A 14,376-nucleotide genomic window follows, 5' to 3' on the forward strand; every position below is an offset into this window, starting at 1 on the left:
GGATTCATCCGAAAAAATGACGTTTTGCCTTTTGTGCACCCAGGTTCATCGTTGAGTACACCATCCCTAGCGCTCCTGTCTGTGATGCAGCCTCAAGGGTAACCGCAGCCATGGTCTCCGAGCTGATAGTCCATGCTGCTGCTAACGTCGTCGAACTGTTCGTGCAGATGGTTGTTGTCTTGCAAACGTCCCAATCTGTGGACTCAGGGATCGAGACGTGGCTGCAAGATCCGCTACAGCCATGCTGATAGAGATGCCTGTCATCTCCTCTGCTAGTGATACGAGGCCGTTGGGATCCAGCACGGCGTCCCGTATTACCCTCCTGAACCCACCGATTCCATATTCTGCTAGCAGTCTCGACCAACGCGAGCAGCAATGTCGCGATATGATAAACCGCAATCGTGATAGGCTACAATCCGACCTTTATCAAAGTCGGAAACGTGATCGTACGCATTTCTCCTCCTTACACGAGGCATCGCAACAACGTTTCACCAGGCAACGCAAGTTAACAGCCGTTTGTGTATGAGAAATCGGTTGGAAACTTTCCTCATGTCAGCACGTTATAGGTGTCGCCACCGGCGCCACCCTTGTGTGAATGCTCTGAAAAGCTGATGATTTGCATATCACAGCATCTTATTCCTGTCGGTTAAATTTAGAGTCTGTAGCACGTCACCTTCGAGGTGTAGTAATTTTAATGGCCAGTAGTGTAATATCTGGTGTTCCCCAAGGAAGTGTTACAGGCGCTCTGCTGTTCCTGGACTACCTAAACGGTTTAGGGGACGACTGTAGCAGGCCTCTTAAATGTATTGCAGATTATCCTGTCATTTACCGTCTTATAAAGTGGAAAAATGATCCAAACAAATTGCAAAACGATTTAGACATTTGTGTGATGCGAGAAGTGGCAATTGATCCTAAATAATGAAAAGTGTGAAGTCATCCATATGAGTACTAAAAGGTATCCGCTAACTTCCGGTTACAGGATAGAACACACGAATCTAAAGGCTGTCAATTCAACTAAATACTTAGGGATTGCAGTTGCGAATAACTTAAATTGGAACGATGACATAGATAATGTCGAGGGGAAAGCAAACCAAAGGCTGCGATTTATTGGCAGAACACTTAGAAATGCAACAGGTCTACCATGTTGTCCGCCTTGTTCTGGAGTGCGGCTATGAGTTGTTGGACCCGCATCAAATAGGATTGACGGAAGATGTCAAAAAATTTCAGGTAAGATCAGCTCATTTTGTTTTATCGCTAAATAGGGGAGCGGGTGCCACGAATGGGGTGGCAATTATTAAACCAAAGGTGATTTTCGTTGTGCCATGATTTTGTCATGAATTTTCAATCAGCAACTTTGACAGCAGAGTTTGAAAATATTTTTTTGGCGGCAACCTACGTACGAACGAATGATCACCGTAATAAAATAAGAGAAACGCTCCCACGGAAGGTTAAGTGTTCGTTTTTCCCGCTCGCTGTTCGAGAGTGGAACGGTAGAGAAATAGCTTGAAGGTGGTTCAATGAACCCTCTGCTAGGCACTTAATTGTCAGTCCCCAGAGTACTCATATAGATGTAGATGTAGTTACCTTCTGTGCTGTATTGTAGCAGTTCTTTCCATGTATAATCCAACTTTCAAGGAGCTATGCAATTTGGCACGGACACGACTTTCGTATTTAAGTTTGCCACACCAATGTAGAAAGATTCGCAACAGGCGCACGAAAAATCCCAGTCGGGTTGTAAGAGGTCCATGATTAAGGAATTTGTTGCTAGCGCAGTCGAGCAGATGTAATTTCGATGGATTGCTCACGCGCTGGCTGCGATATGTAAGCTATAAGAGAATCTCAGACCAAAGAGCAGTGTTGTATGCAGTAAGAGCAGTGTCTGTAGCAGATGTAGTAAGTAGTAGCTAGCAGTCTGGTGTATCGTGTTGGCTGGGCCCGTCGTGGGGGGCGATGGCGGAGCCTGAGCGATATAATATAAGGTAAAAGCAGCCTCGCGCATATGTACTATTGTTATGTCAAGCCCCAAGTAAACGTTTTTAAAAAATCTCTTAATAATAATCTTTCTTATAAAAAATTAACTTTTGATAATCATTCATCTCAATTTAAAGAACTTACCAATTTCTCCAATCCATGGTCATCCCGATAATTGTTAAGAAAAATCAGTTGTTTCTTTTTATACATGACAAATCTATCGGCCAGCATTGCACAGGGCTGTGCCAGAAAAATTTATTATAGGAGCAAATATATACGCGTTATCCGGCGACCTTATTGAGGTAAGAATTTTCAATTTATTCAGAATGATCTTTCAGGGCCATGACGCAGCGCTGCTGACGTCCAAAATTTACCAGTTTAAATTCACAGGCAATTATTGAAAGGTTATCTATGAGTCACATTTTTTAATTACGAGATTAGTCTCAGGGAATTATGTATTATATTTTTTACTGTTGGGAGGTTATTATAAATATTTTTTATATCTGTGGGGAGGTTACACTAAATGTGAATGATATATTTATTATATTTTATTGTTGGGAGGTTACAGGGTCTCACGGGCAACAATCGCATACGACCATTTCGTTTCATTTCCTCGATGAAAGGAGATCCCACATTTTTCTTGCTGTTCTTACACTCGATCATTTCTGTTCTCTGAATTTTTTCTGTATTTTAGCATAGCCACAAACTGGTCTACTGGTACTGCCACCGGTTGTAGTCTAATACTCTACTTTTACGCGGACTGCCAGCGACATCGGCTGCTACACGGTTGTGACATATGAGCGCTCCGCGCGCCTCATTTGTTCAGCGAGCTCCCGGAAACAAATGATGAACAGGCGTCCGTTCTTTTTTTTCGACGCAGCTACTGTGCTGCATCATTTCACAGGCGTGTCACGAGGCAGGTAAACATGTTTGCCGCTCAGTGTTGACGATACACTGGCGGTACAGTTTCGTAACGTGATAAAGCATTTCCCACTGGGCCTGCCACTGTTTGCTTCATGTTTTACCCCTCGCCCTCCCCACCACCCCTCCCCCTCTTCTCAGCACTCACCGACGTTTAGATCCGTGTCCTCTTCCACGATGAACTTTTCTGCCATGTAAATAAACTTCGTGCAGTATGTCACTCGCCTAAACTCATCATGCCACCTATTGAGGCGTAGCGCTTCATATCGCCCCTATGTTAAGTAAAAGACGGTAGCAGAGACACAGCTTCACACAATGAGTCATGGTTATTGCATGACAGAGGCGCTCCGATCCATTAGCTAGCTGCAAGTAGTTACAGCTTTGGCCGGAAGGTGTCAGCTTCTTACAGACTATGAAATTATCATGTAGTTAAAACATATATTTTGTTTATTAATGTGAAAGATGGTGTGAATGGAAAGTAAGATATTATACAAATGTTATGTCTGTTAACTGAGTACACGTTAGTATGAGAACTGTGATCGTACAGTGATGCTGTATTATTCTCTCAGTGGACTTCTACATCTACATCTACGTGACTACTCTGCTATTCGCAATAAAATGCCTGGCAGAGGGTTCAATGAACCGCCTTCAAGCTGTCTCTCTCTACCATTCCACTCTCGAACGGCTCGCAGGAAAAACATAGCGTTTAAATTTTTCTGTGCGAGTCCTGATTTCTCCTATTTTATCGTGGTGATCTTTTCTCCCTATGTAGGTGGGTGCAAACGGAACGTTTTCGCAATCGGAGGAGAAAACTGGTAATTGAAACTTCATGAGAAGATCCCATCGCAACGAAAAACGCCTTTGTTTTAATGACTGCCACTCCAATCCACGTAACATGTCTGTGGCACTATCTCGCCTACTTCACGATGGTACAAAGTGAGCTGCCCTTCTCTGTACTTTGTCGATGTCATCCGTCAGTCCCACCTGATGCGGATCCCACATCGCACAGCAATACTCCACAAGACTCCAGAATACGGAGGACAAGCGTGGTTTAAGCAGTCTATTTAGTAGACCTGTTGCACCTTCTAAGGGTTCTGCCAGTGAACAATGAATCGCAAGCTTTGGTTGGCTCTACCCACAACATTATCTATGTGATCGTTCCAGTTTAGGTAATTTGTAATTGTAGTCCCTAAGTATTTAGTTGATTTCCATCCTTCAAATTTGTGTGACTTATCGCGTAATCGAAATTTAGCGGATTTCTTTTATTACTCGTATGAATAACTTCACACTTTTCTTTGTTCAGGGTCAGTTGCCACTTTTCGCACATACAGATATCTTGTGTAAATCATTTTGCAATTTGTTTTGGTCATCTGATAACTTTGGAAGACGGTAAATGACAGCATCATCTACAAACAATCTAAGACGGCTACTCAAATTGTCTCCTATGTCGTTAATATAGACCAGGAACAATAGAGGGCCTGTAAAACTTCGGCTGGCCTGTGTGGCCGTGCGGCAAGCAGTTTTATTACAAGACGCTTGTGAGGAACGGTGACGAAATCTAAAAATTTGGAATCAATTTGACATCCCCTGTCGATAGCACTCATTAATTCATGAGTCTAAAGAGCTAGTTGTGATTCGCAAGAACGATAATTTCTGAATCCGTACTGACTATGTTTCAATAAATCGTTTTTTCCGAGGTACTTCATATGATGTTCGAATGCAGAATATGTTCCATAAACCTACTGCATATAGACATTAGTGACATGGGCCTGCAATTCAGCGGATTATTCCTACTGCCCTTTTGGGTATTGGTGTGAATTGAGCAATTTTACAGTCCTTTGGTACGGATCATTCTGTGAGCGAGCGGTTGTATATAATTGCTAAATATGGAGCTACTGTATCAGCATACTCTGAGAGGAACCTGACTGGTATACTATCTGGACCGGAGGCCTTGGCTTTATTAAGGGATTTAAGCTGCATTGCTAAACCGTGTTATCTACATCTACACTCCTGGAAATTGAAATAAGAACACCGTGAATTCATTGTCCCAGGAAGGGGAAACTTTATTGACACATTCCTGGGGTCAGATACATCACATGATCACACTGACAGAACCACAGGCACTTAGACACAGGCAACAGAGCATGCACAATGTCGGCACTACTACAGTGTATATCCACCTTTCGTAGCAAAGCAGGCTGCTATTCTCCCATGGAGACGATCGTAGAGATGCTGGATGTAGTCCTGTGGAACGGCTTGCCATGCCATTTCCACTTGGCGCCTCAGTTGGACCAGCGTTCGTGCTGGACGTGCAGACCGCGTGAGACGACGACGCTTCATCCAGTCCCAAACATGCTCAATGGGGGACAGATCCGAAGATCTTGCTGGCCAGGGTAGTTGACTTACACCTTCTAGAGCACGTTGGGTGGTACGGGATACATGCGGACGTGCATTGTCCTGTTGGAACAGCAAGTTCCCTTGCCGGTCTAGGAATGGTAGAACGATGGGTTCGATGACGGTTTGGATGTACTGTGCACTATTCAGTGTCCCCTCGACGATCACCAGTGGTGTACGGCCAGTGTAGGAGATCGCTCCCCACACCATGATGCCGGGCGTTGGCCCTGTGTGCCTCGGTCGTATGCAGTCCTGATTGTGGCGCTCACCTGCACGGCCCCAAACACGCATACGACCATCATTGGCACCAAGGCAGAAGCGACTCTCATCGCTGAAGACGACACGTCTCCATTCGTCCCTCCATTCACGCCTGTCGCGACACCACTGGAGGCGGGCTGCACGATGTTGGGGCGTGAGCGGAAGACGGCCTAACGGTGTGCGGGACCGTAGCCCAGCTTCATGGAGACGGTTGCGAATGGTCCTCGCCGATACCCCAGGAGCAACAGTGTCCCTAATTTGCTGGGAAGTGGCGGTGCTGTCCCCTACGGCACTGCCTAGGATCCTACGGTCTTGGCGTGCATCCGTGCGTCGCTGCGGTCCGGTCCCAGGTCGACGGGTACGTGCACCTTCCGCCGACCACTGGCGACAACATCGATGTACTGTGGAGACCTCACGCCCCACGTGTTGAGCAATTCGGCGGTACGTCCACCCGGCCTCCCGCATGCCCACTATACGCCCTCGCTCAAAGTCCGTCAACTGCACATACGGTTCACGTCCACGCTGTCGCGGCATGCTACCAGTGTTAAAGACTGCGATGGAGCTCCGTATGCCACGGCAAACTGGCTGACACTGACGGCGGCGGTGCACAAATGCTGCGCAGCTAGCGCCATTCGACGGCCAACACCGCGGTTCCTGGTGTGTCCGCTGTGCCGTGCGTGTGACCATTGCTTGTACAGCCCTCTCGCAGTGTCCGGAGCAAGTATGGTGGGTCTGACACACCGGTGTCAATGTGTTCTTTTTTCCATTTCCAGGAGTGTATGTTTCTCATCTTGGCAGTTGTTTTTGATTGGAACTCAAGAATATTTACTTCGCCTTCTTTGGCGCAGGACTTTCGGAAAACCGGGTTTAATAATTCTGCTTTAGTGGCACTGTCATCAGTGATTTCACCGTTGTTATCACGCAGTGAAGGTATTGATTGCGTCTTGCCACTGGTGTCCTCTTTCGGTTTTCTGACAGATTTCGAGACAGAATTTCGTTGTGGAAATTATTAAAAGTGTCTCACATTGAAGTACGCGCTACTTTTCGAACTTCTGCAAAATTGTGCGAGTCTTGGGGATTTTGCTTTCTTTTAAATTTGGCATGCTTTTTTCGCTGCTTCTGCAACAGCGATCTGACCCGTTTTGTGTACCTTGGGAGATCAGTACCATCACTTATTAATTTATTTAGTATATATATCTCAGTTGCTGTCGAAGCTATCCCTTTGAAACCATTCCACAACTTTTCTACGCTTACATGATCAGATCGGAAGGAGTGAAGACCGTTTCTTAAAAAAGCATTAAGAGCATTTTTATCAGCTTTTTTAAAATAGGGATACTTTTATCAGCTTTTTTTTTAAAAATAGGTATACTATGTGTTTCGTTTTGATGGTCTTAGGTGTTACGGTATTCAGCCTAGCAGCAACTGCCTTGTGGCCGCTAATCCCTGTATTCGTCACGATACTCACTATTTGTCTAGGATTATTTGTTGCTAAGAGGTTAAGTATGCTTTCGCTGCCGTTTACGCTTCGAGTGGTCTCATGAACTAATTGTTCAAAATAATTTTCTGGGTAAGCACTCAGTACAGTTTCGGATGACCTTTTTATGCCTGCCGCTGGCTTTAAACGTATAGTTTTTCCAGCATATCGAGGGTTGAAGTCACCGCTGACTATAACTGTATGAATGGGGTACCTATTTGAAGACCGCTACGGTCGCAGGTTCGAATCCTGCCTCGGGCGTGGATGTGTGTGATGTCCTTAGGTTGGTTAGGTTGAAGTAGTTTACGTTCTAGGGGACTGATGACCTCAGGTGTTAAGTCCCATAGTGCTCAGAGCCGTTTGAACCATTTGAACCTATTTGAAATGATACTCAAGTTTTCTTTGAAGTGTTCAGCAACTATGTCTTCTGAGTCTGGGTGTCGGTAAAACGATCCAGCTTAGTGTTTAACTAGCCAGTTTATTGGACTGAGAAAATAAGAAATATTTTACGATAATCTGTTATTTAAAGAGGGAGTTGTTTTGATGTGTGTGGAGTTTCTAAATTTATTCATTTAGTAAATTGTTCATAAAAGCTTTTAGTTGTGATTGGTCAAATATAAAAGACACAGGATTTTGCAGTTTAAAACTAAGATCGGATTGCCACTGATGTGTATCACCCAATCAGAGGATAGTACGTCCGCGCGTATTTTGTGGGATAAGGAAGTGCTGTGTGAAGTCTAAAGAGTCAGTTCGTAGCTCAGCCATCACGTTCGAATGCGCGTATAAAGAGCTCTGAATGGGTGTGCCAAATTTTTCAGAATAATGATTAAAACTTGACCGTAGAGTGCCGCTAAGTGGATGCGAACGTATGAGAAGAACGAACAGGTGAAATTTATATTTTAATATGTAAAATGTGACTTGGATAACCAAAATCGGCGTAGCGTGCTATACAAGCCCTGATCGCAAACTAATAATTCATAGTGGTCAAATTGTGTAATATTTGAGCGAGCAATCTATCACAGATAATCCGTTTGGTGATCCTTATGGTAATTGATTTGGTTAGTTACCATAAGCTGGCTATTTCGAGTGACTGTGACTGCATGTGAGTGTTGAAATTAGAACTTAAGATTAGTGTGGGGGCAGCATTTCTGTATGAAACAAGTGCCAACATATCGGAGTTTTCACTCACAAAATACCTTTCGATAAATATCTCAGTTAACCTGCTACCACAAAACTTTTGTTGCGGCCGTTGGATTCGTATAATGCTACCGGTTCTACTACAGCTTTTCCAAAGGGGGAACATAATTCATTTTTAACTGGGAAGGCGTGTGGACCGGAATGCAGATTATTTGTGTAGGACGAACAGATAGAAACCGCGACGTTGCAATAGGTTATCTGACATCGATACTCAAATTTACCGAACGGGCGGCCGCCCGCATCTCGTGGTCGTGCGGTAGCGTTCTCGCTTCCCACGCCCGGGTTCCCGGGTTCGATTCCCGGCGGGGTCAGGGATTTTCTCTGCCTCGTGATGGCTGGGTGTTGTGTGCTGTCCTTAGGTTAGTTAGGTTTAAGTAGTTCTAAGTTCTCGGGGACTGATGACCATAGCAGTTACGTCCCATAGTGCTCAGAGCCATTTGAACCATTTTCGAACGGACGGCACATACAATAATTATTCTCTTCCATCTCGCCTAACTCCATCTTGCGTTTGAGTCACAACATTTGAACTGCAATGAAAGGTTCATAATTTGAGTATAAGATACTCATGAATTTCTTACCCAAAGATTATACAGCGTTAACTAATAGTACCCACAGCAAAACTGCGTGGACAAATATTTTTCATGTATTGCAAATACCATAGAACATATAAAAACAATAGAATATTTTATGCTGCAACAGGGAACGACGGTAGCAGCATAACAATAACAGAGAATGTTGTGGATTGCTTGATACCATTCTCAACATGCATATTTAATATATATCTCTCAGTGGAGTATTTTAATCACGTCCGTCACAATCAACTGACTCAGTACTTACGCAAATCCAAATTATAGCAAATATCAGCCCGGTTTTCATAAGCTCTAAGGCACAAACATTATTGTAACGAAGATAACTAATAAGCTGAGCTATGCCATACACAACCCTGAAACTACGATACTCGCACTGCTACACATCAGCAAAGCGTTTGATACAGGTGATTTTGGAATTATGGTCAGATAAAAGCGACAGCGAAAATTTTCAGACGGTACACTGAAGTAGAGTGAAAACTACTTGGAAGAACAGACAACAGGGTGCTGTGTGTGAGAATGAAAGAAGCATATTCTCTCGGCTATAGAGTTCAGATCTATGGCCACCGTCATCCTACCTGTGTGTCAGTGACGTCCCATCGACCACGTACCCCTGTAAATATTATTTCTATGACGAGTGCCTCCAGTGTTACGAAGTGCAAGACTTAAAGATACTAAAAGCGCCACCGTCAACACGAATAACGGTTGGTCTTCATGTGAGCTCAAAATCTGAGATTTAAACTAAGTGCCAAAAAAAACACCAGCATCCCATCAAAAATTAATTAGCTATACGTTCTTCGAGAAAGTGACTGTCATCTTCCCGGGGGGTATTCTAGTTGTGTACCAGAAGACGGGAAAGCACTTCAGTGTAATTTTGGATGACCATCACAAACGGGCATAAAATACTGCCACCACATTCAGGAAGACTTTTGGTTTCCCCTGTGCCTTTAAAAAAGTCGGAATATATTTCCATAGCATGTGGACTATACACTACTGTGATGGAGTTCAATACGGTACGAGTACTCAAAACTTCAAACGGTTAGAACAAACCAAGAATCTCTGTGTGCGTTGAATCTGCAACATTCGTCTCTTTAACCATGCCATCACTTCATGTGCCCAGTTAAGATGGTTGCGACCAGACATATCACGTCATTACCATACCCAGTGTCTACTTAGAAGACTGTTCAATCTGCCTGCACCCCAGTACCTAGCCTTAGGAATCAGGTACCAGTTGAAAACTCTTGTCCGTGACTCTACTTAAACATCCGACAGAAATTTCTAATCAATTTTTAGATTAATCGCCATTTTTCAGGTGTTAAATTGTGATAAAGCTACCTACTTCGTAAGATTTACTGACAAACCGGTAACTTCTGCAAGAAGAACATAGTGTGCAAAGACGTGTTCCTGAAAGGAACAAATTTATTTTACCACTAAATTCGGCAAGACTAACAAATGCTTTTTGTAAGCAGTCGCATCTTATAGAATACACTATAAATAAAACTTTAAGCCGTTGCCAGTAGGTTCGGGACGGAATTTGCTGGGCTAATGAATTTATTAATGAATTTAATAATTCCAACAATGACGGCTACTAAACAGTATGTGTTTGTACCACATCATCGGTTTATTATTTAATTCAAAATTAACTGGTCGGAAGCCTGGCCCTCACGCTGTTCAAAAACAGATTTATATGGAACAGTTCACAGTTAGATACACAGAACACTATCGATCGACATAGAACGATAAAAGCTCACAGCCTCTTTACTGTGGAAATAATACAAAAGTAAGACAGCTTATTGACCAACGAGGTCATGGTGGATTTGCGTCCCACTGTTGTGATTACTTTAAGCTATTGACAGTTGGAAATATCTCGGCTTCTTCTACCCATCATTCTCTGTGACGATCCTATAAAGTCTTCTTATTTGTGACTTCTTCCCTATATTCAGAAGTCTTCAAAACCTGTAATTCATCTTCTGTAATGATTACAGAAAAATAAACTCATTTCGAAGAAAGTTGCTAGAAACATTATTACGGGAAAAGGAAAACAGGACGAAGGAATCCACTTGCTTTGTTACAAGTGGAGTCCTTTCTGGCAGACCACGCTTTTCCCGAACTAAATTTCACATTAAGGCTCCGATTTGCTCGCGCAAGGCAAAGTCCTTGGGCTTCGCACAGAGATAATGTGACAACCAGCTGGGCAGTGTAGAATGCTAGAAATATGGTACTTGCTAATGTCGTCAGTCTCCTATTCAGCCTCAGAACAGAAACATTGCACCCACCCTGTCTACATATAAATTGCGTGTGCAAGTGTGAGAAAGTGTTCTAGAGGTATGCGTAACATGTATCTGAGGCGGAACATGGGAACCAGCGTGGTATCCACCGAGCGGGATGTGGAAAACCGCCTAAAAGCCGCATCCAGGCGTGCTTGGAAACCGACCCATCATCATTAATCAGCCCGGCGGATTCGACCCGGGCGGGCGTACTTCCCCATCACGGAAGAAGTCGTGTTAACACGCGTGGCTATCTGGCACGGTGCCAAGACAGAAAACTAGTTAGCAGTACTGGTAAGCAGTGCCCTCATATGTTAATTAAACAAATGTGTTTCACAGTCGTGCCACCATAATCACAGTACAAGGTCCGACTTGCCTAATTCCCAAGGTATGCCCATCCATAAAACCAAAACAAACTCCTCTGCTGCCTGTAGTGCAGGCTGCCTCTCACTCTGAATACAAGTCACTCGCATCTACAACACTTCCTTTTGTCGACGTCGTAGCAGTACCCTACAAAATAAAAAAAAAGAATGTAGTTAACTTCTCTCTGAGAAACAGTAAAGCAATACTTCCTTCCCAATTCACTTGCCAATCAGTCACGCCACCTTCTTTCCCTCCTTCTTCATTGCTTGTGCTCTATCGCTTTCTCCCGTTCTCCCACCAATTCTGTCGCGACCACTGTTGCGATTGCCCTCAGTTTAAACCTACCTACCTGCAGTATGATCTTGTTTCACTTTTCATGAACGATCATGGTCTTATTAATATGTTTTTATTAGGCAGCTTTCTCGTCTTTCTGTCTGTTTAGTACAAATTTTGCAGTTTTTTCTAAGCTAACTTCGCAATGAACTAGAGACGTGAAATTTTAAAATATGTCAGATCTGGATGACAATGCAAAAGTAACTCGCTTTATTGTGCGTCTTTGTGGTAGGGGTGGGGTTGACAGTGAGAAAGTTTGGTAATGACTGACACCTCAGCTGCATTCCAGTATGGGTCTCTTGCTCAGGTAGTATGCAAGCAAATGGACATAGTTGAGCTGAGGGACAAACAGAGGGAGATGAGAAGGTATGTGCAATATTTATATACATACACTCACGAAATAAGCATCAAATAAGAATCAAACGAAAAAACTGCAAAGAACGAAACTCGTCTAGCTCAAAGGGGGAAACCAGATGGCGCTATGGTTCGCCCTGCAGATGACGTTGACATAGGTCAATCGGATATCAACTGCGTTTTTCAAATAGGAACCCCCATTTTTTTTTTTTACATATTTGATCAGCCAGAATAGGCGAGAGCACTAACGCGCTGCTTCCTGGACTCGGGTAGGCGCGCCGGCCCCGGATCGAATGCTGCCGGCAGATTAACGACGACGGCCGGTGTGCCGGCCAGCCTGGAAGTCGTTTTTAGGCGGTTTTCCGCATCCTACTAGGTGAATACTAGGCGTCCCCACGCCCCGCCTCAGTTACACGACTCGCAGACATTTGAAACACATTCACACACTATTTCACGATTTACACTTGACGCAGACAGCTAGGGTACACTAATTCCGACCCGGGGGGTTATGGGGGGGCGGCAGGAAGGGCATCTGGCCACCCCTTAAAATTAACCATGCCAAATCCGTACTTAACCCTGCCGACGCTGCACCCAATGCGGGATAAAGGCAGTAGCAAAGCAAAGCAATTTTTTATTACATATTCGTGTAGTACGTAAAGAAATATGAACGTTTTAGTTGGACCTCTTTTTTCGCTTTGTGATAGATGGCACTGTAATAGTCACAAACGTATAAGTACGTGGTATCACGTAACATTCCGCCAGTGCGGACGGTATTTGCTTCGTGATACATTACCTGTCTTAAAATAGACGGTTTACCAATTGCGGAAAAGCTCGACATCGTGTTGATGTATGGCTATTGTCATCAAAATGCCCAACGGGCGTGTGCTATGTATGCTGCTCGTATTCTGGACGACGTCATCCAAGTGTCCGGATCGTTCGACCTGCAACAAATGATGATGCCCAAGTAGGTGTTTTAGCTGCTGTCGCAGCTAATCCGCACATCAGTAGCAGACAAACTGCGCGAGAATCGGGAATCTCAAAAACTTCAGTGTTGAGAATGCTACATCAACATCGATTGCACACGTACCAGACTTCTGTGCACCAGGAATTGCATGGTGACGACTTTGATCGTCGTGTACAGTTCTGCCACAGGGCACAAGAGAAATTACGTGACAATGCCAGATTTTTTGCACGCGTTCTATTTAACGACGAAGCTTCATTAACCAACAGCGGTAACGTAAACCGGCATAATATGCACTATTGGGCAACGGAAAATCCACGATGGCTGCGACGAGTGGAACATCAGCGACCTTGGCGGTTTAATGTATGGTGCGGCATTATGGGAGGAAGGATAATTGGATCCCATTTTGTCGATGGCAGTCTAAATAGTGCAATGTATGCTGATTTCCTACGTAATGTTCTACCGATGTTACTACAAGATGTTTCACTGCATGACAGAATGGCGATATACCTCCAACATGATGAGTGTCGGGCACATAGCTCGCGTGCGGTTGGAGCGGTACTGAATAGCATATTTCATGACACGTGGATTGGTCGTCGAAGCACGGTCACCGGATCTGACGTCCCCGGATTTCTTTCTGTGGGGAAAGTTGGACGATATTTACTATCGTGATCCACCGACAACGCCTGACAACATGCAATGCATGTGCGAACATTACAGAAGGCAAACACCTCGCTCTTGAGAGGAATGTCGTTACACGTATTGCCAAATGCATTGAGGTTGACGGAGATAATATTGAGCATTTATTGCATTAATGTGGTATTTACAGGTAATCACGCTGTAACAGCTTGCGTTCTCAGAAATGATAAGTTCACAAAGGTACATGTATCACAACGGAACAACCGAAATAAAATGTTCAAACGTACCTACGTTCTGTATTTTAATTTAAAAAACCTACCTGTTACCAACTGTTCGTCTAAAATTGTGAGCCATATGTTTGTGACTATTACAGCGCCATCTATCACAAAGCAAAAAAAGTGGTCCAACTAAAACATTCATATTTCTTTACGTACTACAAGAATATGTAATAAAAAGTGTGGGTACCTATTTAAAAAAAACGCAGTTGATATCCGTTTGACATATGGCAGCGCCATCTAGCAGGCCAACCATAGCGCCATCTGGTTTCTCCCTTCAAGCTAGACAAGTTTCCTACACTGTAGTTTTTTCGTTTGATGCATATTTCGTGAGATATCAATGGACCACCCTATATATATATATATATATATATATATATAT

The sequence above is a fragment of the Schistocerca piceifrons genome, chromosome 6 (assembly GCF_021461385.2).
Source record: "Schistocerca piceifrons isolate TAMUIC-IGC-003096 chromosome 6, iqSchPice1.1, whole genome shotgun sequence".
NCBI classification, from domain to species: Eukaryota; Metazoa; Arthropoda; class Insecta; order Orthoptera; family Acrididae; genus Schistocerca; species Schistocerca piceifrons.